The 25859-nt window shown below is 45.7% G+C and overlaps 1 protein-coding gene across 7 annotated transcripts in view; it reads left to right on the top strand.

The window, feature by feature from the left end:
• Nucleotides 1-2814: 2814 nt before the first annotated feature.
• MEGF11 (multiple EGF like domains 11) overlaps nucleotides 2815-25859 on the top strand; it is a 349752-nt gene continuing 326707 nt past the window's right edge. For 2 of the 7 annotated variants that reach the window (XM_079954211.1, XM_079954210.1), the window contains exon 1: nucleotides 2897-3026. The gene's annotated coding sequence lies outside the window, so the exon portion shown is untranslated. Of the gene's footprint in view, nucleotides 3027-4351; nucleotides 4494-25859 lie in introns of those variants that run through there. The other 5 variants (XM_079954215.1, XM_079954214.1, XM_079954213.1 and 2 more) reach the window with 5 other exon arrangements.

Raw genomic sequence — 25859 nt, 5'->3', positions numbered from 1 at the left:
TTACCACTGCAATCAAATTCCCTCCCTCCACAAGCTAGGACTTCCCTCTGACGGTCCTAAAGTAGTAAAATAAGAAGCTGCATTTTACTAAGCCAAACAGTGGTCCATGTAGCTCAGTGCTGTTGAAGTCCAGGATGTTTTGAACTCCTATCAGCCCCAGCCAGAATTTTGAAGGGTCAGGGATGACCTGAGTTGCAGTTCAACACATCTGAAGGGCAACAGGTGGGCGAAGGCTGCTGTGGATTGACTGGCAGCACCTCTCCAGAGTCTTTCTCTGTCCTACTTGGAGATGCTGAGGATTGAACCTGGGACCTGCTGCATGAATAAGCTGATGTCCTGATCATGGAGCTGGATGAATCATGGCTCTCCTAAGATGTGTAGCTAAGATGTGTAGTCAGTGTGTAGCTGACTCTTTGATATGCCTTTTAATGAGTGCCATTGTGTGTTTGTTTGATCCCCTGCTTCTTTATTTTTAATGGGTCTTTTATGGTTTGGTGGGGTTTTTAAAAATGATTTCAAGAGTTTTTATTATTTGGAACTGATTTTGTTTGCCAAAATCATTGGATCTCTTTCTTAGTGGAAAGGCATAATATAAACACTTAAATAATTAAAAACAAACAAACAAACAAACAAACAAACAAACAGCATCCTCCCTGCCTTTGTGGTGGTCATCTTCTAGGGCAGGATGTAAGTAACTTAAGACGGAAATACACAAATCATGAGTTTGTTGTTGCTGTAGGTCTTCATTTGTTTTTAATATTCTTAAGCAAATAATAAAAAAACAATTAAGTTTATTCTTATTTATTCAATAAAGCCATTGCTAAATTTCAATCAGTATGCAATGGCGTTCAATCCTCCCCTAATTTAATCAACAATTGCTAATTTATTATTAATGTTGTGAGTTAATAAGAGGTTTGTAAAAAAAAAAGGGAGAAAATAATTAAAAATAGACCGGCGTGCTGAGCATAAAACTGATGTGAGAATGCACCACCCCCGTGCTGAAATGTATGGGGCAGTTGCAGTGTTAGGCAGATACGTGGCAGAGGTTGCTGCAACCTTGCGTGATGAGGAAGGCAGGGAAATAGTTTTCTGTAGTGACAAAGGGATTATGGAAATGGGTTTTCATAGAAAAGTGGACTAGAAGCCAGCAGCAGCTACAAACGTGCATATAATCCTCTGCTCTTGTCTTGACGCAAGTGGTTGATAGCAAATTCAGGTAATGCTGACTGCTGAATTTGTATCCTATTTATTTAGTAGATTGATATCCTGCCTTTTTGTCTGTCATGGAATTGAAAGTTGGCAGATATGGTGGTTTTCCAAGCAGCCCTCCATCCAGGGTGCTGGTTAGGGCCAGACCTTGCTGAATACACACACACACACACACACACACATATATATATACACACACACACACACACACACACACACACAGTTACAGTTTCCTGCACCCCGAACAAAACTACAATTCCCTGGATTCTTTAGGGTAAAAAATGTGCTTTAAATGAATTACATGTACACAGTCTGGTGGGCTTTTTTGTTTAACAAAATTTATATACTGCTTGATTGCAAGAAAAGATCTTACTAGTTTACAAAAATATGGAATAAACCATTGAAATTCTTGATTTAAAAACTGTTAAAAGCAAGTGTTTAAAAACACCCAAAGGATGATAAAAACCAACAGTAGCTAGGAAGAGATGAAATAGGTTTAACATGCTTGCCTAAACAAAATTGCTTACAGCAGGACCCAAAAAGAATGAGTGAAGGTGCCTGCTTAATAGGCAGGGAGTTCCAAAGTGTAGCTGCTGCCACCCTAAAATGTTCATTACAAGTGCAGAAAAAGTGCTGTGTGGCACCTGCAACAGTATTGGTTCAGACTGAAGAGGCATCCAAGGGGTAAAGGCTGCATCCAACATTACTTCTACTCAGAGCAGACCCAGTGAAATGAATGGATGCAAGTGCAATTCTAACCCTGCTTACCTGGGCATAAAGCTTCGTTGAATGCAACAGGACTTCCTTTCGAGTAGACTGGTCAGGACTGCATGCCCATTGATTTCAATTGGTCTACTTTGAGTAAGCCAAGCATTGGCTACAACCCAATAAATAGTCTTACTGGGGTGGAGGCAGCTGTTTGGATGGGGATGTGTATTGCTTTACGTCCTCCAAAATTTGGTCCCCTAGCCCTGCTGTGTATAGTGTGGGTCCTGCTTGTTCCGATGTACGGGGTCATGGACTTCTGACCCCAAAGTCCTGCCCTGACGGCACCCCCTCGCCCCGTTTCCAACAGAGCCGGCCAGGTGCCGCGCTTTCCCCAGAAATTCTGGGGTAGACTGCCCCTTTCCGAGGAGGCTTCATACATATCCAAGCTGCATTTAGCTACCCCGTGAACCTTGACACGTGCAGGAAAGATGCTGACACCTCCCCCCCCCCCGGAAAAAAAAACATGGGCCGCGTTTCTGCTCGGTCGGCAGAGTGAACCTCTCGTCATTCTGAGGCCCTGCCCGCGAGGTTTACATTAGCATCATCATCATCATCAGGGTTTTGCTGCGAGGTTACTGCCCAGCGGGACCGGAAATGCACTCTGCACATGCTCAGAGGCGCCCCGCTTTCTCTTCTCGACTCCCAACGGAGAAGCAGCCAGCAGGCGAGGACCCAGCCAACGCCTAAGAATATCCCGCCGCCGATCCCAGAAGGTTTTGCTGTGGGGTTTGCTGGCCGGTTGGGAGAAAGAGGCGCTCTGCACTTGCTCAGAGGCGCCGGAGCCTGGCGTCCCCTCGCCTCCCGTGGGGCGGGGCGGAGGGGAGGTCCGGCTCTGAGTCCCCGCCCTCCGGGCCGCCCCGTCTTGCTGAGAGGCGGGTTTAAGGCGCTCGTGCGGTCGCGGCAACTTTCCCAACCGAGCCAAAGAGCCGCCGGGAAGGAGCGCGGAGCCCCGGCCAGCCAGCGAGCCAGCGAGCCGGTCCCAGCCCGGGCTGCGGCGCCTCTCTCCCGGCCGCCTCCTCCGCTCCAGGCAGAAGCTCCCTTCTCCTCAGGTAGGTGCCGCCGAGGCGGGCTTGGCGTCGCTGCTGCTCCGCTCCGGCACCCGGCGAAGGAGGGCGCGAACAACAAGCGTGCTTCTGAGCGCATGCAGACTTCCGTTCCTCTCGCCTCCTCTCTGCGTGCGCTGGGCAGGCTACGCGCCATGGCTGCCTCCGGGTGGTCGCTCGGCGTTTGAGGGGCGAGTGGAGCAGTTGCTGGATGTCGACGGCTGTGGGGGGGGGGTGGTGGCCGTGGGTCCTTTGCTGCGGCCCCCCTCCCCTCACCCCAGGGACAATAGGGGCGGAGAGCGTGTTTGTGGAGAAATACTAACCTTAACCCGAGTTAGGGAGTCCCGCCCCCAACTGGTTTCCAAGTTCCTAGCCCCTATGAGGGCTGCTTTTCTTGCAAGCTGTTTGTGTGACTGACCAAGAGCAGGAAGCCTGTCTCTCTCTCTTTGGAAGCGTACGTGGCCAGCAGGATAACCCGTCGGTCGATGGTGCAAGGCGAGCCCCTCTCACTAGGCAGCACGTTTTCTGCACTAGGGTCTTCGTTTCGTGTGCGGGAATGTAATCATGTTTACCAGGAATTCGAGGATGGAGTTGGCTATTTCTCCTGTGGCATACCCCCCAACCCTAAGCATAACATAAGGATGCAAAGTGTGTGTGGGGGGGAGAGAAGCCCCTCTTTTCTCCCATCCAGAAGACCGCTCCCCTATTCCATTCATCCCAGTCCTAGGTCTGCTCCCAAGGACCCCCCCCCAAAAAAAAAAAACAGCTTTGGGGATATGTGTGAGATGGGTTTTAGCTTTCCAGAAAATTGTGTCTTTCCCTGTATGCAAAAGAACAGTTTCAACGACCCCCCTTTGCATCTCACAATATTCTTGCTGCTAGTTAAAGATCAACTTCTGATCTCTCACCCCCCCCCCCCCCGCCACTCCAACATGCTCCAAAGCCCTGCAGTTTTCCCCTGCTCCACATTCACTCCACGCATCAGCCCTAGCGCTTGATGAATGGGGTTTCCCTGGGGGTGACTGAGTGGGAGGGACATTGCGGGCCAGGCCTGTGGTGGGGAGGGGGGAATTGGGTGGCAATACTGATGGAAAAGGGGAGGAGGCGGGGGTCTTGGCAAATTGGAGCTTGCTGGCTGGAGCCTGTCCAAACCCAGCCCGCTGCCTCTTCAAGCCTGCAGAGCATAGCTCATATCTGGGAGGAACGATAGCCTCTCTCTTTGGGTGGTTTTTTTCCCTTCCCTTTTGCAGTAGTTGATTGCAATAATCTATTAACGTGTTACTTGCGAGGTGGCAGCTGAGAGAGAGCGAAGCCGGTTTTGAGGGAGAGGAGGGCTGTTGACGTAGCAAGAGAGGGGATCCATTTCGAAACTGATCCCCCCCCCCCCCTTTAACGAGGCTCTCCTTGAAGTCTGCTCTGGAGCTGTGGTGGAGGAGGATGCAAAAGGATTTCTCGAGGCAGCCAGCCAAAGACGTAAGGAAACTCTTGATTTAACTTTTTTTCACCCCGCTGCCCCTTTGCTTTTGACAGCTGTAGGAAGGCAGCTGTTTGCATCCTGAACTCTTGAAGAGGGAAAAGATCACCTGCCCAGTTCCCAAAGCTGGAGGTAGAGTGGGGAGAGTTGCACTTAGAAGTGAACTAGGTCAGCGAAATCACTTGAGCCTGCATGTCTGTGCCTTTGGTTTGCTTCCAGCAAGGATAGTCCCTCAAATGTTAGACGGAACTCCCACTGACTTTCCTGGATGTCCCAGGAAGCGTGCTAACTTGAGGCTTAATTCCTTGCAATGAAACCTCTTGGCACAAAGGAGATGGTATGCTTTTGTTGGTTTGCTGTTTCTTTGGGGGGGGGAAGATAAGAGTGCCTACTCAAGATCACACAAACCTTTGCCCCCGCCACCCGCACTCAATCCCTGTTGTATGATAAAACAAAATAAAAAAATTCCTTCCAGTAGCACCTTAAAGACCAACTAAGTTAGTTCTTGGTATGAGCTTTCGTGTGCATGCACACTTCTTCAGATACCACACTTCTTCAGATACCTTGGTATCTGAAGAAGTGTGCATGCACACGAAAGCTCATACCAAGAACTAACTTAGTTGGTCTTTAAGGTGCTACTGGAAGGAATTTTTTTATTTTGTTTTGACTATGGCAGACCAACACGGCTACCTATCTGTAACTGTTGTATGATAGTCGGGCTTGATTTGCCCATCTCTGGATATGGAGCTGTATTTTACTTTCAGTGACTAGATGATGCTAGTTAGATGAAGCTTGTGTTCTTATGCATGGGGCATGTTTAAGTCTTCTTATGGGACTGTATCACCATCAAAAGTGTATATTAGCGGAGAAATCAATGGAGCGAATGCATCGACAGAAGCTTCGTCGTATTGAGTTGGAAGGAATGTGTTGCATGTTGAGTGCCGTTCACCTGCTGTGTAGTTGGATATTAGCACAGATAAGTAATTTATGGAGCAGACGATTCTGATGGTAGGCAGGTGAAAGTGGGGTCTATTATGTACCTCTGAGGTTTTTCTTCCTCCTTGCATCTCTCCTGGATATAAGAGGCTGTACTTCAAAATGCAAGTTTCATTTACCCCCTCCCCACCCCAAAAAAGCACTCCCTACTAACTTTTTCGCAAAGGTGCTTTGTGAAAGTTGTTTGCTCATCTTTTGTTCACATTGAGATTAACTTTGCAAATAGATTGGAGGAGGCAATTTTTGTCTCCCTATATTTCGGAATGGAATGGAATGTGATGGTTTTGATTGCCCCGGGGAAAATCAGATAGCTGAATGCTGTTTTATAAATTTAAATATGTTTTAAGAGATTTTGCTGATACAATGGTGGAAAGCAAATAATAGTTTTTCTTTTCTTTTTCTGAACACCCACCTGCTTCACTCGGGGACATTTTCAGCTACTTCTAAAACAAAAGCCACACGCACAAAGCCCAAATGGGCTTGTTGTACAAATTTGTCTTCATTATGCTTTAAGCGACCATTATCGTTCTATGTCTTAAAGCAAATGTGCTACTCAGCAAAATTATGATTCCTTGAAAGTAGGCAGTTCCTAATGGAATTCTGAATCGAGCTTTTAAAAGCCGTTTGCACAAACTGCCGTTCTCTTTTAGGAGCACAGCTCCTCCTAACCTCTCATCTAAATGTGTGAAATTGTTCCCATGCCTTTGCTGCTACAAAATGAGTGTCTGGCTGTGGCTTGAGCTGCTGTTTTTAAATATAATATTTAGAGTGCTCCTAGGTTGCTTTGAAAAAAAGAAGAAGTCAGAAGGAGGCAAAAGGGTGTGGGAGAAAGGCTGCTTGCTGAATATTCCTACATAATTGCTACTTCTGGCTTCAGAGCTCTCAAAATCTCTGGGGCGGCTTCTCAAATGGTAGCAGTCCTGTATAGCTCAGTTGCTTCTTATAGCTGGGCTAGTTCGTATGATGAAAGCTGTGAGTTGGGTACACTTTCCCTGTGTGTGTTTGGCCAGAATACCAGAGCTTTAAATACAGTGATACCTCAGGTTAAGTACTTAATTCGTTTCGGAGGTCTGTTCTTAACCTGAAGCACCACTTTAGCTAATGGGGCCTCCTGCTGCTGCCGCGCCGCCAGAGCCCGATTTCTGTTCTTATCCTGAAGCAAAGTTCTTAACCTGAAGCACTATTTCTGGGTTAGCAGAGTCTGTAACCTGAAGTGTATGTAACCTGAAGTGTATGTAACCCGAGGTACCACTGTAGTGTGGAATTACGAAGTGAGCAGGTACCTCCAGGCTTCCTTGTAGTGTGGGCAAGCCAGAACTTCACTGCACCACGCCAGCCGTGGACTCTGATGGTTAAGGCATGATGGGAACCCCCCTCCGGAAACTTTTCCTCCTGTTGTCTTGTACTGTAGGTCAGAAGGTTGATGGACATCTCTGGTTGATTTGCAGTAGATTTCTGACTCCCAGTTGTCTAACAATAGCATCAGCTAAAAAGTTCCTGAAATTCACGTGGAAGAATGTTTGTTTTTGGTTGCTGGTGCTGATCACCGATTCCTGGGCAGACCGTGTGCCTGGATTCTTATTGTAAGTCTGCCCTGCTTCAGCTGCTATTTTGCACCTGGCTCAGGCTGGTGGACTTTATGGTATAAAAAAGAGAGAAGCTGGTCCTGCAAGCCTGAAGTCTGCCCTCTCTGCATGCATGTGAGGCATGTGGTGGACATGAACCCAGGCTTTCGCCAGCCCCTTATGCAAAAGGTACAGTGCTACCTCAGGTTAAGTACTTAATTCGTTCCGGAGGTCCGTTCTTAACCTGAAACTGTTCTTAACCTGAAGCACCACTTTAGCTAATGGGGCCTCCCGCTGCTGCTGTGCAATTTCTGTTCTCATCCTGAAGCAAAGTTCTTAACCTGAGGTACTATTTCTGGGTTACCGGAGTCTTTACCCTGAAGCGTATGTAACCCGAGGTACCACTGTGCTTTGGAGCACCCCCCTTGCAGACAGTCTTCCCATCAAATCCAGATTAAATTTGAAAGTTATTGCATCCTTGCATGCAGGGGGAGGCGCTAGCTGGGGCCACAGCTAGAGGAACCTGGTTGCCTTGGAAGTCTCTCCAGCTTCTTCTCAGCTTCTCTCTGGTCCTTGCAATTCCAGGTGTGGAAGTACAAACTTGTTTCTCAGTTGCTTCCTGTTTTTCTGGTCAATGTGTTGCAAGCTATCTGGCGTGGCCGATGAACACTAAGACATCTGCCACATTTTAAAGCTCTGTCAAATGTAATAAATTAAACCACTTTTCCATTGTAATTAAATTATTACTATTTAGGCTGCATTGACTTTGCCGAGGCCCCTCCCATGTATCCTTTTCTTCACCCCCTCCTTCCCAGTTTCATACTGCGAGTGCAGAACAGGAAAATGTGTGGCTCTCCGCATGTTTGATGGGCTTCATCTCCCCATCAGCCTTGACCGCTGCTCTGAATGCAGAGTCCAGCAACAACTAGAAAGCTACAAGCTCTCGTCACCTGTAGAGAGGACTCTACATAAGGTCTGAGTAGCTTCCAGCCGTGTGACAGGCAACTTTTCCTGCCAAAGTGTCTGAATTAATCACAGCCTGCAATTTGAACAGTCCTTGGAGCTGTGTCCTTAGTTTAGACTTGCCGTCCGTAGAGCCTCCTTGCCAGTGTTAGAAACTCAGATATTAAATTAGAAACTCAGATATTAACTCAGATATTGTTTCCTGCTTGGCAGGGGTTTGGACTCGATGGCCCTTGTGGTCTCTTCCAACTCTATGATTCTATGATTCTAAAGCTAGATGCCAAATGGCACCTTAAACCTAGGTTTGCGGTTGCCACGAAAGAGTGTCTATTCACCGGGGAGTTGGGCTAGAGTTGCGCTATGAAAGAATGTATATTCACCAGGGAGTTGCGCTACAATTCTATGATTTCAACTACATTGCTTGACTGTAGCTTGCTCTTAACAATTCACTTGTCCCAGTATGCGAGGAGGAGAAGAATACGCAGTGGAAATGGAATTAACTGGGACAATGGCAGAGGTTTTTAAAGTGTGGTTGCCAGCGTTCCACCCAGAAATCTCCATGTAGTCGCAGTTGGACCTGCGCCGGTAGCAAAATGCGCCTTGCACCCGGGTAATTTTGAACACTGCTCCTTGCTACCATGCTGTGGCCTCTCATTTTGGAGTCCAGGATGGTGTAGGGCTGTACTTGATGGCAGAGCGCTTGGTATTTCTCGGCACCGGGGGACAGACAGTGCTCTTGTCTGAAGCCCTGGAGAGCTGCTGCCAGTCAGTGTAGACCGTACTGAGCTAGATTGACCAATGGTCTGATGGATGTGTGAAGGATGTCCTCCTACATTCCCAATGCTTCTAGACTTGCCAGAGGATTTGGGGTATGTGCGGAAGGGTCTCATGTTGTGCTCAGCTTTGGGGTGGTCCGAAATCTCTCCGAAGTGTAGGGTGGCCTTAAATGCTTTTTTATAATTATCTGCCTTTCCCAGAGAACTCTGCTGAGGGTGGGCAGATCCATAGTCTTCATGAAGCTTGCTAAAAATGGTGACTGGCCCAATCTCATTTGCAGAGATTAAACATGTTGCTGTATGCTGAGTACCACAGAGAATGGATGGAGTAGGAATGTAACTAATACTTTTAGTGGAAGAAAGGTGTGTCAGGGAGAGAGGAAATGTTGGCATGTGCTTAATCTTGAATGGAAATCTGGGATGGGCAGGTGAAACCCTCTGCTTTCAAGGTAGATAACTCTAAAGGGCACTGACCTTGTCAAGGTCATTGAGTCTGTGGGTAGCCTAGTGGATGTGCCATTCCTTATCAGCATGAATTCAAAAGCCCCCTTTCTGTCATTTGCCAACCTGGTGCCCTCCAGATGCTTCGGACTGCAGCTTTGGTCAGCCCCATGGGAGTGGCTTTCCAAAACCTTGGGAGGGAACCAGGTTGGTTAAAGTTGCCCTAGTCTCCTTTCCACCTGTGTTCTGCTATCACCACTGCAGTCTAATTTAGAGGCGTACCTAGGGTTCCTTACACCCTTGGCAAGGAGCTGTATCAGTTTCTACCCCCGGAAAAAAAATACATTTTACGTGACCCAAGTACTTAAAGCATCCAGAGTGAGGCTGAGGCAAGGAGGAAGGGCAAAAAAATAAAAATTGCATGCCTTGGTGCCATGGTGCAAGAAGGAAGGGCAGCTTCTGTGTTTGATCTCACAACAACAGCAGTTGCATGCACATCATACATTCCATAGTTTGAGAGGTGGTTTTTGCACATACACACACTGGCCTGTGCTCCTAGCGGGGTCTGGTTTCGCCAAGCCCTGGGTACGCCTCTGGTATGCAAGGATAAGAGCTTCTTTCCAAAGGATCCTATGCCCATCTCGGTCTGATTGGCATTGGGGATTCCACTTCAATGTTGACTAGCCTCCGCTAAACTGAGTTGGGCCCCTTTTAGGTACCAGAGCAGAACATCTATTTGGATCTGCATCATGGTCTAAACTCCCTCCTTGCTGTTCTCAAATGGAAGCAGAGGCACCTTTTAGTCTTTCCTTAACTCTGTGTTGGTGGCTTTCCCTTTTGTGCTGGACTTTGAGATCTCGAAACATTCCAAATTTATTTCTAAGATGGGGGGGGCACAGCCATTGCTCTTTTTCTGTCAGATACACATGGAATTGCAGTTGACTTTCTATGCTGTGGGTTTTTGCCTTTTTTATTTTTTAAAGATGTTCTATTCATCCCACTGGGTGGTACATGTGGATAGGAAGGTACAATTCACACTCCAGCCATTTTAAAAACACTTTTTTGTATCAGTTGAAGGTAACTTAAGTCAAGCTTTTTTAAAAGTATAAAATCGCATCATTTCCCACTACTGTACATACATCACATGTTTTATGAACTATTTGTGAATTGCTTTAATTATGTACAAAAAGTCAAACAGTTTTAGGGACATCTTTGAAAAGAATAATAGAAATTTGTTTTGTTTAATTGCTCAGCATATTAAAAGTAAATGATATAATAAAAGCCACATGCAAAAAGTGAATACAGAGTCTTTTTAAAGCAATTAAGAATAGGATAGACTGAAAGGTTTATGGCTGACAAGGCTGTCTATAACTGATGACATGTTGATGACTTGCCCTTCCAGGCCACATTTTTGAACATTCATGCTTAACCTGTTTTCACAAAGTTTGTGCAGAGGTTAAACAATGCCTGATGTTTACGGAGCATTCATTCTGAATTGTTTGCGTGAAGGTTATACTATACCATGTCAAGCAATTCTTCTCCCACGTTTTCCGGTACATTTCCCTATTACTTTCCTTACAGAAAGAAGACTGGTTGGTTTTTTTGAGTGGAAGTGGGATTGTTTTGCAAGAAGACCACATTCACTTTAATTGTACAACCCGAATGCATTGATACATCACTAAATTTCATCTGTAAAATAGCGGCAGCCTGGAAGTGGCTGAGTTCAATCCTGAGTTACTTAAGCCTGAAGAAGAACCATGTTTCTAGGAAAATCTGCAGATCCGATAAAAACAAACAAACATTAATTGCTGCCACCAGAAAGGGTGATAGCTAGTAGTAAATCCTTTTTAAAAACAGCCTTTGGGGGCTATTATACAAATATGTTAATAAAAGCATAGCCAAAAAAGCATTCTAACTTTAATTAAAAGATTGGGGTTTTTTTTTAATGGTACCAAGCGAAAAGCTAATAGTGACGACCTGTCAGTGATTCTAGCTTCACCTACCTGACAACTCGCTGCATATATAAAATCCTGCCTTTTGAAAAAAGATGAAGGATAATGTGAAGAGGTTTTACACCTGTGGAGATTGTGCTACTCTTCCCTAAAAATTAAAAAAAAATACGGAGGTTTGAAAAGGAATCATTTTAGGGAAAATAGCAGGAGGGTGGGGATTTGGGTGATCATGTTGTTGCCCTGTAGAAAGCAGGTGAACGAAGTGTGACAGTTATTTCTGTGTTAAATACCTGGTGTTTGGGATTCCCAAAGCTTGTGAAATTCCTGGAAGTGGGGTAGAATGTTGCCGAAGGTATGTGAGCATAATATGGGCACAAAGGCAGCAAAATATACATAGACAAACACACTACACCAGGGGTGCCCAAACTTTTTCCAAAGAGGCCAGATTTTTTAAGGATTTAACCCCAAAGCTGTTCGGCTTTTTTTAGGGTTTTACCCCAGAACATATACTGCTACGGGGGCTGGATTAAATCCCCGAAACGGACTTTTGACATGCCTGCGCTACACACTGGAATTGATTGGTATTTCAAATAGTGTTAGGCTTGTCATTCCCCGGTTGAGCCTCAGTGGCTGTTTTTTTTTAATAAAAAATGAATTGTTCAAATTGTTAAGATCAGGTACAAGAAAAACCCTTCACAGACCATCCAGACATTAACAAAGAAGAGAAATGAAATGAAAGAAAATGTATTAAACCCAAAATGTATTTGCCTGTGTTTGTTCCAGAGTCCTCCGATAAGTGCCACTTGAATGTAATTTATGCTTTGACGTAAGTGCTGTAGTTGGCTTACCAACTTTAAAAATCCAGCTAAAACAATGATAAGAAATCTCGGATGATATCCAGCATCCTTCATATTTAGAGCAGACCCATTGTAGCTTAAGCCTAGCGAGCCTCCTCTGAATATATGCAATAATTCTGGAAAATCTCCCACTGATAGTGGGAGTCTAGAAAATAGGATTTCACAAGTGATGGTTTGCAAATAACGCATCTCGACGGAATTGCTTGCACTGCATGTCAAAGGTAGAAATTTGCCTGAAAATGAAACTTGCAGCACAAATTAAATCTCTCTTCCCTCCTACCACCCCCACCCCAGTAGCCTGTGGGGTCTTGTGAGGAGAAACACAAGATGTCACAGCGTGGAGAGTGAGATGGTTAATGATTTAATAACTTGGGGTTTTCATCTTAAGTCATTGCGATAAGAAGGTGGGAGGTGAATTATTTAGTAAGGATGAAGACCATTAACTTGAACAGTTTAAGGTAGATTATTCTTTGTTGTTGGAATGGATTGTTTATACTTTGGGTGTAGCTTACCTTTGGTGGTGGTGGGGAGAAGGAAGCAGAAATAAATATGAGGTAACCTTCATAAAAATGCTGGCAGCCAAGGAGAACACCCTATACACAAAAATGGGATGTGCCTTGATTTGGCACCCTGGACACCTTGTTTAAGAATTATTTATTCCAAAGAGCTCAAGGGAGTGTACATGGTTTCCCCCCTCATCGTTTAATCCCCACAACAACCCTGTGAGGTAGGTTAGACAGAGAGGCAGTGACTTGCCTAAGTCACTCAGTGAGTGACTGAGTGGGGATTTGAGTTCTGGTCTCCCAGCTCCTAGTCTTACACTCTAACCACTACACTGTTAAGTTGTGGGTGAACATATCAGACGACACAGCAATTCTTCAAACAGTTCTGGTTTATTCACAGGCCAGAACAGAACTGAACTGAAGGGTTCAGCCTGCCTGCTTATATAGAGCTCCACTACAACGCAACAGTAACCACTTTCTGTAACTATCCAATCACTGAATGTCACTTTCAATCCCTTATTTGCATATGTGGACCTGAGTGAAAACTATCTACAGTATCCCCCTGCTAGCCCAGGGTGAGTACTTCAGTACATAACATATACCACACTGCCTTTTCTGCTGTGCCTCTTCCTTCTGCAAGGTGTGGTGCAGGAGATTGACTCAACTTCTGCCTTGCTGTGAATCCAGAAGAAAGGGGGAAAGGCTTTTCATCTCCAGCTCTGCCTTGTCCTGTGAGGAGAGACTGGGGCGGCCCCAAGGTTTCCGTAGATTCTGGTGTGTTTTAGAATTTTCTGTATACTGTGTACAGCCAAAGACATTTTGCTACCTGAGGCAAGGGACTCGCCAGGCCCTCAGTTCAGCCTACAAAAGCTGGCCATTGAAGCAACGCTTCACTTTGCCTATTGGTAGGGCTGGCAACAGTTGTACCCCCGGCCGTTTTGCCAAATGCATTTTAAGCATGCAGCTAAAAGTGAGACAAATGTACATTTTGTAAAGCTTGTCCAATTGACTGTCTGTAGTTCTGCTGGGTGCAGAGTAAACAGTGTGGGCAGCTTGGGCTTACCTTTGTCATGAAATGGTCTCTGGTTTAGCAGGTGATGGGGCCTTTGCTGTGGCCAAGGCAGGTAGAGGCAACCTCTGCTGGGTGCAGAGTAAACAGTGTGGGCAGCTTGGGCTTACCTTTGTCATGAAATGGTCTCTGGTTTAGCAGGTGATGGGGCCTTTGCTGTGGCCAAGGCAGGTAGAGGCAACCTCTTTCCTTGGCATTGTGGCACAGCACATCCTTCGTTTTTTGTTTGCTCAGCATGTCTTGGGTTCAGTCCCCCATGTTTTTAGGCAGGGCTGGGCCTATCCTCTGTCTGGAACCCTGAGAGCCATTGCCAGCCACGGTAGGCTCTGACCTATCTGGGCCAATAGTCTGACTCTGTATAAATTTGCTTCCTGTGTTCATGGGGTTGACTGGCCAAGACAGGACTCATAGTGTCCATGCTAGATGGAAACGTTAAAAAAAAAGGGGGGGGGAAGGATAGCAAGCTGGGTTTTGTTTTGTTTTTAATTTCATTGCATCTGTAGTTGGACTTAAATAAAGTGCCCAAGGCTGTGGTTTGCTGAAATAAAAATATTTGGATTGCTTTGAGGAACTTGGTTTTTGGTGCCTACAGATGGAAGTCACAGCAAAAGGTGTCAGCATGGAGTACTGCTGTTCAGGATTCTACTCAGCCAGCCATACCCTCTCCTGAACACTCCATTCCGCTCCTCCTCCAACAGCCAGTCAGCATTCCATGCTCACTAAGCATGTTGAGTCGTCCTTGCACTTTTGTTTTTTTGTTTTGCAGCGGTGTGTGTGAAATTTTGTAAACCTTAGCATTCCCCTAAAGATCTCCTTTCGGAGAACTGGGTTCACTGGTATTATATAGAGCAGGGGTAGGCAATCTAAGGCCCGTGGGCCGGATGCAGCCCAACTGCCTTCTCAATCTGGCCCGTGGATGGTCCCGGAATCAGCGTGTTTTTACATGAGTAGAATGTGTGCTTTTATTTAAAATGCATCTCTGGGTTATTTGTGGGGCCTGCCTGGTGTTTTTACATGAGTAGAATGTGTTATTTTATTTAAAATGCATCTCTGGGTTATTTGTGGGGCATAGGAATTCATTCCCCCCCCCCCAATATAGTCCAGCCCACCACATGGTCTGAGGGACGGTGGACTGGCCCACGGCTGGAAAAGGTTGCTGACCCCTGATATAGAGAATGCCAAAGGATGCTGTATTATAGCTCTTGGAGTTTGTGAAAGTCTACAGCTCCCCAGAGAATCTTCCGTTGTATTTCGGGGTGGGGGAGGAAGAGAGAGAGGGCATTTCACTTAATCACTTGCTCCTAAAAACTCTCGATTGAGGTCTCGGCGTAATTTCCAGTCACGTTAAGGGAGCTGTCCGTGTGCATTAAGAGGAAAATAGACTCATTGACGTCTGGTGTCAAGTAATGGCAAAACTATCAATGCTCTCAGACAAAGACGGCCTGTCAAAACAGGATATGTTTGCATCTTGAGATTGAAAGGGCTTTTTTATCTGTTCGCTACAGCTAGCTTACCATGTAGTCAAATTAAGACAATGCTGTAGCATTGTAGCAGTAAATGTAGCATTAATTAGTCTTTTGATTGCCTTTATCTTAAAATGCAAGAGATGTAAAATATCTCACTTTTAAGAAATGTGTGGGCAATTAATTTTAAATTGCATGTACCCTCCACTTGTAGAAGATAAGGATGATCAAAAACTGTGATTAGATCTACATTTTCTCTCTGCCCGCCCTCCCCAGATGGGAAGGAAACTAACCAAAGTATTCATGTTCTTTCTCCTCCAATATGTGTTCTCTTTCTTCCTTCCCCTCCCAGGTCAGATGGACCTTTGGCAGGGAAGGTTTGAGGGGAATAGGAAAAAGGAATAGCCTGATTCTGCAGGGCATCCAATACAGCTCAGCACCTTTTGAAAACCTGGGCCTAGCAGGCATCAACACTGGAAAGTTTTCTACACTGCTTTTAGTTTTACAAAAAGGAACACCAGACAGATACGACACCAGGGAACCTGTGGCCCTTCGAATGCTGCTGGAATACAGTTCCCATCATCCTCTGTCACTGGTCCTGCTGGCAGCGACTGATGGGATCTGGAGTCCAGCAACACCTGGAGAGCCCCAGGATCTCCATCCATCCTGGCACTATAATAAAACATAGCAATATCCCACTCAAGGTCTCCTCCCTTATCCTGTGTTTCGGGACCAGGCATTTATTTCCAAAGCCGCCTCCTCCTCCAGCTTCTCACAGCTTCACATCTCACAGAACATCCAAATCGTAAATATCCCATAAAACCAACCATCAGTAAAATCAGAGAAATCATCACTGCTGTCGAGCATACCAGGAGCTTGAATTAATATTACATCCTATAATAATGCTAATAATGTTACCATTAATTAATGTTAATTATTAATAATGAAGCTATTAGGAAAAGGGTCGGGGACATCCTGGATGAACAGGTGGTACATCTTGAATTGCAGGAGTTGGGGCTTGCCTGTCCTCAACGTGAGAGGTGCCACCAGGCCAGTCACTTGCAGGATAGTGAAAAGAGTTGTGTCTCCTTAATTCTTTAGTGGGGCAACGGTGGTGGTGCAGGATCCACCCTTACAAAATGAAGTTGACTTTTTTTAAAAAAAATAGTCAAACGCTATACAAATTTCATGAAATAATGAAATGAGTACGCAAGTGTCTAAAGACTGGCAGAATCGTGAATCGGCTTTCTGCCCTCCAAACTCCATAACGCTGGACTCGGGGCTTGGAGTGTGAAAAACTGGGGGGGGGGTGTCAGTGGGAGGGCTCACCTTTTTTTGTAGGTGAATTTCTTGAGTTGTACCTTCACAACAGAGAATCTCCTCTTGCCCTTTCCAGACTGAAAGAAAGCGACTTCTTCTTTTCAGTTTGGATTATTCACTGAAGATGCCAGCAGAGGGTTTTGTTTTTTTAAAGATATTATGGATATTGAGAGGGCATACCCTATTTTTTGCTCTATAAGACTCACTTTTTCCCTCCTAAAAAGTAAGGGAAAAGTAAGCGTCTTATGGAGCGAATGCAGGCCGCACAGCTATTCCAGAAGCCAGAACAGAAAGAGGGGTCGCTGCTTTCGCTGTGCAGTGATCCCTCTTGTTTTTTCTGGCTTCTGAGATTCAGAATATTTTTTTTCTTGTTTTCCTCCTCCAAAACTAGGTGCGTCTTATGGTTTGATGCGTCTTATAGAGCAAAAAATATGGTAATTTACTGCTTGTGAGCTTAGTCTCTGCCAGCTTGGTGCCATCCAGATGTTTTGGACAACATCTGTAGGGCACCAGGTTGGTGAAGGCTGGCTTGGATTTTGTACTGTCATTCTGTCCTGTGCAGGACCGTCCAAGGCACTCTGGCGACGAAGGTATTTTTAAACCAATGTTGCCTGAACAAAGAACGTTACCAAGCCTTTTTTTCTTTTTTCTTTTTTTTTTGTAGATGCTTTTCAGAATAATTCTTGCAGAGTGCCTATCCATCAAGGCTGACTTTGCTGCAAGAGGCAGTTAAAACGCTGGCTTGTAAAATGCTCATTCACTTAACCCAGAAACTGATCATCTATAGAACATTGTGACTCCACTTAATCGGAAATGGAGTTTTGAAAATAGCATCGTCCTGGCCCATGGAGCCTTGGGTTCCTCTGTGTTGGAAGAGGAGGAACTTTTTGTTAATTGAGTTTTCCAAATTTCTCTATTCGAGGCTTTCAGAAGATGCAAAATAATATTAAGAGTAATAATAATTGTGCTTATGTGTGGGGGATTTGCTATTGTGAAAGCAGGGAGTAGAAACTAATAAAAAACCCAGCACTAAGATGAGGTCCGTTCATTCAGCTCTTGCTAAAACTTAATGGGGTGTGAAATTCTGCTGTATCTCAGAGGGTGGGTCTTGGCAAATTTATTTAGGAATATATATTCTGGGGATTAAAGTTTGCTTCTGTAAGTAGGATGTATAAAGGGACTTTATTGCTAGGCCCCAAGAGAAGGAGCAAGGGATCCCCTCTTATTGAGGCCTCCTGGCCCCCGCACCTGAACCTAGGGCCAAATCCAAGCCCTTGAAGAGCATTGGCTGATCCCCAGGTTACAAATGTGGAAACGAGAAGCAGGTGGAGAACAGGGGTGGCATATTTCACAAATTCTGTGTTCCAGGCCTCCCTGTTCAGTGCTTGGTACTCTCAGGAGGAGAAAACCTCCTTTGATGCTCTCTCTGAGTTCCTTTGGACGCGGGTGGTGCTGTGGGTTAAACCACAGAGCCTAGGGCTTGCCGATCAGAAGGTTGGCGGTTCGAATCCCCGCAACGGGGTGAGCTCCCGTTGCTCGGTCCCTGCTCCTGCCCACCTAGCAGTTCAAAAGCACATCAAAGTGCAAGTAGATAAATAGGTACCGCTCCGGCGGGAAGGTAAATGGCGTTTCCATGCGCTGCTCTGGTTCGCCAGAAGCGGCTTAGTCATCCTGGCCACATGACCCGGAAGTTGTACGCCGGCTCCCTCAGCCAATAAAGTGAGATGAGCGCCGCAGCCCTAGAGTCGGTCACGACTAGACCTAATGGTCAGGGGTCCCTTTACCTTTACCTTTACCTGAGTTCCTTTGCCTGACTGGAATGTGCCCTGAACTCTGATAAGGCCTCTTGCATGGAGAGAGGTGCAACGTGCCTTTTCTTTTCACACCAAAACACAGGATCAGTTTTTAAGCACAGCATTGGTGAGAGCAGATGGTTCATTGGGTACCTGGGCCCCAAGCAATCATGGGGCTTGAAAGCTACTTGGTCATTCTCCTCCACCAACCTGTCTTGAAGTGTCTTGACGGTCCTCATTCTTGGGGGACTTGCCTCCTTCCTGCTAGTGGGAGACCCCGAACTGGGTTTTGCTTGAGCTGCTGCTCCCTCTTGCCATGATTCCTCAGCCCACCCAGACAGGCCGATTCCCCCCACATCATGACCTCTGGTGTGCCTGTTGCTGCCCCCTGGTGGGGAGGCAGGTGCTTTGCCTCTGAAGGCATGCAGTGCTGCTGTCTCGCGGCCAGTTATACTGAGGTAGCAGAAACAAGCTCCAGCTTGCAATGTTTTGGCTGCTGTTTGTGCATCTCCAACCTTCTCTGGGCAGGATTTCAAGGGAGTAAATTAGAGACAGTATGAGACCCTGCCAAGGACTTGGCACGGTCTTGCTTTTTTACGCTGGTGTTCCTGTCTTCTCCTGGGTGGGAAGAGACTGAGCTATTTGTTCCAGTTTTCCCTTTCCTCTTTTTGCTTCTACCCAGGTAGTGTCTTCTTAAAACAGGGTTGGGGAACTGGATCTGACCAGTAAGCCAGGTCCTTCTTCCCCTGACCTGCCTGGAGCCAGGTTTGATAAGTGGGTGGTGCCACCTGACTGCCAATCACCTGATGTCACAATGTTAATAGGTGACTCCTTTGCAAATCTACACTTGGAAAGGCATTTTCACAGGACTTTGCAGTCACAGCTGGCTGGTGCTGCCTGCAAATCCCCTTATGTCCAAGCCCTACTTTTGCCTGCCCTATGCCAGGAATCATAACTCATTTATATGTTTATTAATTAGTTATATTTGTTGCTTTTCTCACAGATTGACCCAAAAGCGACTTGCATTAAAATTAATTAAGAGCAACCAAGTAAAAACCTAAAATGACAGTTAAACAGATGAAAGAAGCCTTTGCTTTGGTGCCCAAAACCAGATAGAGATGGTGCCAGGCATTGCCTCCATTCCACAAATGGGGAGCCACCACTGAAAAGGCTAGTTCTCATGTGTTTATGAGTATGACTTACCTGAAATGTCCTCACGGGCCAAATGGGGAGGCCTGGTTAGGGCCCATGGGATGGAGGTTCATCACCTCTGCTTTAGAAATATCTCCATCTCCATTTCCTGGCTTTGTTCTGCAGATCCCAGGACATTGGGGCCAGAAATGTGGCTGTGTTGCTGCTGGTAGGAGTTTGCAGGCTGCTTAAATAAAATTGCAGTGCCCATCACTTTCAGCTGTAAAAATGGGAAATGGAAGAAGTAGTTCACTGGGTGGTTGTTAGAACTGACTTTAGTTCTGTATTGAGTTTATTTGAGGAAAAGAGAGGTAACTTTGCAAATCCCTAGGATGAATTTACATAGTAATTGATTTGGATTCATTCAACACAATATCTATACCATGTGGGACAGCTGGGAAATAAGATGCAAAAGACTTCACAGAAGAAGTATACTTAGCAGACCAAACACAGTTTGCAAATAACAGGACATGTTCTTGTATGTTGCAGACTCACAAGACACGTAAATGTTCTCTGCAATCCTGTGCACATGCTGTGTTGCATAAAAAATAAATAAATCTGCTTGCAGGTAATTCGAATTCTGCAACCTGTATAAAATATGCTTTTCTAAGCATGTGGGCAAAGCCTTCTCAACTTTTGGAAGCCCGTGATGTGCCGCTGAGTAAGGCTCCCAGTGGTTGGGGAGCAGAGTGTAAGTCCCTGTGCAGATCGCTTTATCCTTTCTCCATGCAAGAAATTGTTCAAATTCGCATTATTTATACATGCTGCAGAATTGAGGTAGTTGCACAGCTTGGATTTCAGGTTTGGTTTTGTGGGGAGTACACACTCCCCAGAAACTTACCGTACGTTGTTGGAAACTGTGTATGCACACAAGCGCTCCGTGGCTATTCTGTGGGAAGCTTTGCCTAAGTTGCAAAGGTGATTCTCAAGGAGTGAGCTAAGCCCCTTCTGCTGGAGATTCAGAGCATCTGTTCCGCCAAAGCATTCATGGGCCGCAGGGCGAGGAGTGAATCTCAAATGCCTGCTTAGTTCAAATCCCACTCTGGCAAATGCTGAATTAGAAGCATTGATCCTTCCCCCAAACAGGGTGGTACGCGGGAAGCCTGTTGTTTGGTGAGTCCTTTTAAAGCCGCAGCTCTTGGGGTAGGCAGGCTCATTCCACTCCTTTCCCAGAGCTGAAGATGCTCCATTGCATACAGCCAAAACTGTGTAAATTGATAAGCATTGTGTCCAAATGCTGTGAAGGGGTCTGTCCAAGGGCTATAAGCAGTGGGTCACTGGGCTTACCCAATGCCACCGTTTCCTCTAGGTGGGAATAAGATGGATTTGGCATAATTGCACACAGACAGTGTTTAATCTGGGAAAGGCCATAGCTCAGTGGCAGAGCATCTGCCTTGCATGCAGAACATCACAGGTTCAATCCCCAACATCTCCAGACTGAGCTATGCCAAAAACTGCCAGCTAGATAGACCGATACCTTGACTTGGAGAAAGGCAGTTTCCTGTGTTTCCCTAAAAGCCCTGCCTGAGTAACAGAAGGTGTCTAAAAATGAACAGGGATGGCTGGGACCGAACCTCTGTTGGCAAGGAGTTCCACAGGCTGCCTGCCACACTAAAGGCTTGGTCCTTGTCAAAGGTTTGCTGAATATCAGGGGTGTGGCGAACCCCCAAGGCTTGCCATCAGAAGGCCTCTGAGCTCATAAGGAGGAGCACAAAGAATCTTAAGGGCTTTGTGAATTAAATTGTGTAGGCCTTTGTGATGAACCTTGGACGTGACTTGGTAGCAGAATTAGTAACCAGCATTTCTGCTCTCAGGAGCCGTCGTAGAGTGACGAAGTCAGAAGTCCATCATAGTTGTAGTCATGCACTTCTAAGATTTCACATATTTTTTTAAGATTATGCAACAATAATTAGGGATTCATCACAATGATTAGTGCAGATCTCCATGTGTTGTCTTTCAGCTAGATGTAAAAAAATGGATCAGGAGGGTTTATCTTCTTTTGGAGTGACTTAACTGTTCCATTTTGCATAGCAGAACTTGCGTATCGTTCTCTTGAAAAGGAAGCAGCTTGTGTATTCTGATGTTCCTAAGTGCTTCACTTCCGGCCACGCAGTGGTCCCCTTTCATGCTGTTTGGGCAGCTCTTGGGTGCTGGAGATCCAGCTGCAGAAGTAGGAACAGCATTAGAAACTCATATATAAGCTAGGTGCCAAATGGCTCCTTAAATTCAGTTGCCAAAATGGAATGTCTAGTTGCCATTTTGGGGGCAAGACGACTCCAAAGTCTTATTTTTCAAATGATGGACTGGCTGTGAATGATTCCCAGTTAAACATCTGGCTAGTTCAGATGACAACCTTGAGCTAGGTTAAGTGTTTTGAGAACTTAAGAAAAGTCTCTTGATCCAGGGACAGTCCACATATGTATTGGCCCATTTCGACCTCTTTTTCGTAATGGTGACTGCTCCTGCTCAGTCTGCGCAGAAGAAGCATCTTGGCTCCTGAAATTCATTCTGATTGTGCCGATAAAATATAACTGAAAGAATTCTACAGGATGGCGTTATTACTGTGTGAAAGCAGTCCAGATCTAATGATCCCCAGATGGTGGAGATATCAGGTGCCATCCTAGTCCCAGGCATCTTTGATTGGATGCAAGGGGTTGAAAGCTAGGTGCAAAATGTGCCTGGCACTTGGCTAGTTTCGAACACCGAATAGAAATGGGTCTTTGATTCCTCACAACCCTGGACCGCTACTCTGCTTCTCAGCGGAGGATTAACATGTTGCCAGTAACCTGCTCCTGTGAGCTGTCTGGCTATTTGTGGTTAAAAGCAAGCGGGAGGCACCAGGTTGGCAGAGGCTGGCATATTGTGTATTGCTGCTAAGAGGCTACGAGCGTTGAAGCTGCCTTATAGCCAGGCTTGGTTTTGTTTGAGTGCCCTTTTGCTTATTCCTGACAGGCTGCAGCTTCCTCCACAGTCTTTCCCCCTGCTCTTTATATTGGAAATGCTGGGGATGAAACCTGGCGCTTTTATATATGCTGAGCACCTGTGCTACCAACCGAGCTGCGGTCCCTTCCCTAGCGAAAGAAGATTGCTGGGCACTAAAAAGTGCATCTACAGTGTGTCGTCTTAATTATTGTCTTCCACTCTGGCTCTTTCCAGCCCTCTGGTTCCCCCCCACCCCTCGTTGATCCCCAAGATTGCCACGGAAGAAATCAAAGCAACCTAATTGCCATTCCCGAATCCATTTTTCAACGGTGCCAATTAGGAGTAGTTTATTAGCGACCGGCTTGAAAAGCGTCAGGGAGGCTAATTTACCATAGGAGGTCTTTCATGCACTTTGAAATCCAGGCTCTGTATCCAGGTTCCAAATGAGATCAGCAGAGGAATGAACCTGCTATTTAAAAGCTAATTTGTACACAGGAAATTTAAGTTCTTGAATATTCCTAGTGATGAAAAATGCATTATTTGGTCTTGTTAAGGCCCCTGGCTGCTTTTTTTTTTTTTTTTTGGAAAATGAAACCCTGATCTTAGTCTTTGCACTAAAAATATAAGCAGTGGGCTATTAAGTGGGGAGGAGGTCTGGGTCAATGGGGGCATGTTTTCTCCCTCCTACATTGGTGGCTATACTGTATAAGAAACACCAACATCTCAAGCTGAGGAGTTGAGGTCAACACAAGAGGCTCAGTGGCTTGTCTTTGAACCAAGTGCTCAGTGGCTTGTCTTTGAACCAAGTGCTCTCCTGCTGGGACCTGGGCATTCTGAGGCAGGCTGGGTATAGGATCTCCCCCATATCCTGATACTGCTGACCCCAACCCCAAATCACTGTAGCAGGTTTCCCAGAACAGGATGCTTGGGTCACTGGCCTCATCCAGCAATGCCCTTACATTCTGTAAGTCTGTGGGTTTTGTGCATGTGAATAATTTTGCTTCTATTAGTTGCTTGCTCTACTTATGGCTATGAAGAAACCCTAAAAAACTAGACACCCCCCTTCTTCTGAGTATTGTCATACATTTTAGAACCCCACAAGGAGTAGAAACCTAGATTCCACACACCTCTTTCTTCACGGGCCCATTTAGAGCGATAAGCTGTGGCTTCCCCATGAAAATCTTGCAACGTGACAATCCACTTTCAGGTTCCCTGCTGGAGACTGGAATTTCGTACCATTTGACACCAGCATTTTAGTTCTCTAGATTGTGTTTAATGAGCCATTTTTTCTCTGAGAGGTTCTGGCCCACTGTTTATTTGCCAGAGTTTTATATGCCTTGTTGTTTAGTTACAGTGCCAAGGCAACAATGCTAAATTAAATCTTTATGTTGACAGCCCGTCATATTCTGCAGCAAGGGTACATTAGCAGAAACCGAGTTGCTTAGAACCTCACATTAAAATACTCCTGGTACTTTGGACCATTTCGGTACACTTTTAAACATTGGTTTCATTGTAATGCAGAGGGCTTTTTTCTGTTGCTGCTGTTCTGTTTTGCTTTAGGAACCATCACTGCAAGAATGAAAGAAAGCTCTTAGCTTAATTGAACCGGGTGTCTTAATACAGCAACTCATCAGTCAACAGCCAGAGTTCGTTCCTTCTGTTATGGTTAATTGTATTTCTCTCTGGGGGCTTTGCAAGATCAATGCTTCTGATAGAAGATGCTCAGCATTCTGTCTTCCCCCGCCCCCGCCCCAGTAGTTATGCAGATAAACAATTGGTCATAATAAACCACTTAAGAACAGTAAGAATACATATTTTGAGAGCTGTGGAAGAAAACAGGCTTCTGGTGCATGGCATCAGCGACTCTGAGTTGGTAGGGAGCTGCGCCTTTGAATGTGGAAAGGGCCACACTGGAAGAAAAGGAGGGGCCATTGGCAGCCAATCAAATGCCTCTCTGTAGCTCACCAGCTGGACATGAAGGCAATGACCATTCCTGTCGCTTATTAGGTGGGTTCTGCAGGAAACCTGCACACAGAAAGAGCACCCTCCGACAATCAGCACCATGGTCAGTGGCAGGTGCGGCTGCTTTGCATGCAGAAGGTCCCAGATTCATTCCTTGGCATCTCCAGGTAGTGCTTGCTAGCAGCTTTCCAAGGTTTCGGTCAGTGTAGACGATATTGAGCCAGGTGGGGCAATGGTTTGACTGTATAGAACAGCTTCTTATGCTCATACTGGTATCACTCCTTTGCTCAGAACTTGGAGGCCAGAGATCTATCTTCATTTTTACATCATGAGCTGCAATTGTAGTGCTTTGCACGCAGAAGGTCCCATTCTCTGGCATCTCCAGATGGAGCTGGGAACATCCCTTTCTGAAACCTGGAGAGTTGCTGCCAGTCAGGGTAAGCAGGACTGAGCTAGATGACCCAACAGTCTGACTTAAGGCAACATCCTGTGTTCCTATATAACGCTGGCCTGGAAGCATTCTAGTGCTGTGTTGCTTTTTAAAAATCAAGGCATCTTGTGTAGGATGTTGAAAGCAGGTGGTGTTGGGCTGTGAGGTACAGCTTGAAAGCCTGTGTGGCATAGTGGCTAGAGCTTCAGACTAGGACCTGGGAGACCAGGGTTCAAATCCTCATTCGGCCATGAAATTCACAGGGTCACTCGCTATCTTGCATCATAAACCTACCTCACAGGGTTGTTGTGGAGATTAAAACCATATACACTACCTTGAGCTGCTTGGAGAAAAAGCTCGGATATAAATGCAAGTAATAATAACAACTTCATAGCAAGTGAGCTCAATCCAGCACAAACGAATCACTTTTGTTCCATTTGTTTCTGTGCATGAACTTGCACTGTCTTCCTTGTAATTGATGCAACTTTGACTTCCCTTTGGGCTGCTCTGCTTTTGCTGGAGCTGGTCTAAAGCACTCAAGATATTGACTTTCCTTTTGGGTGGCACAGAATCCTGGATTTCTTCTCTGGGACAGCCTGCCAAGTTGGGCAGGGTGTGAGGAGACACACCACTTGTTCTTCACTGTGCAGATTGAGTCACCGAGGATGTCTGTGCCTTGCCAAGCCAAGAGCGCATCACTTGGTGTTTGAAAACAACCTGTGTCATCTTCTGTCAATTTATCCTAAGCAGAACTGTGTTGGGGAAATATTAGAGGCGGGTTTCGGACGAATATGGTAATGCTTAGTTCAATATGGGCAAAGCAAGCCAATTCCACCTGAAGCCTAGCACTGATTCTAGTGATGGGAAAGACCAGGGTGTGACGCTTGGTCTTACATATTTAAAACCATTTAATACATTTCCAAAAAGCTCCTTAAGAGGTGAACATTCTATATATGTGAGAAAACAGATTTGGGGGATTCATACATGTCAACCAAAGGGACACAGGTGGCGCTGTGGGTTAAACCACAGAGCCTAGAACTTGCCGATCATTCATTTTTCCCCCTTTCAGATAATACAATATACAGGTCCCTACCATACATTTGGGGATGCGGGTGGCGCTGTGGGTTAAACCACAGAGCCCTAGGGCTTGCCGATCAGAAGG

This window comes from Podarcis cretensis (assembly GCF_951804945.1).
Source record: "Podarcis cretensis genome assembly, chromosome: 14".
NCBI classification, from domain to species: Eukaryota; Metazoa; Chordata; class Lepidosauria; order Squamata; family Lacertidae; genus Podarcis; species Podarcis cretensis.
The sequence above is the reverse complement of the archived record's forward strand: the minus strand, read 5'-3'. Positions and strand labels throughout refer to the sequence as shown.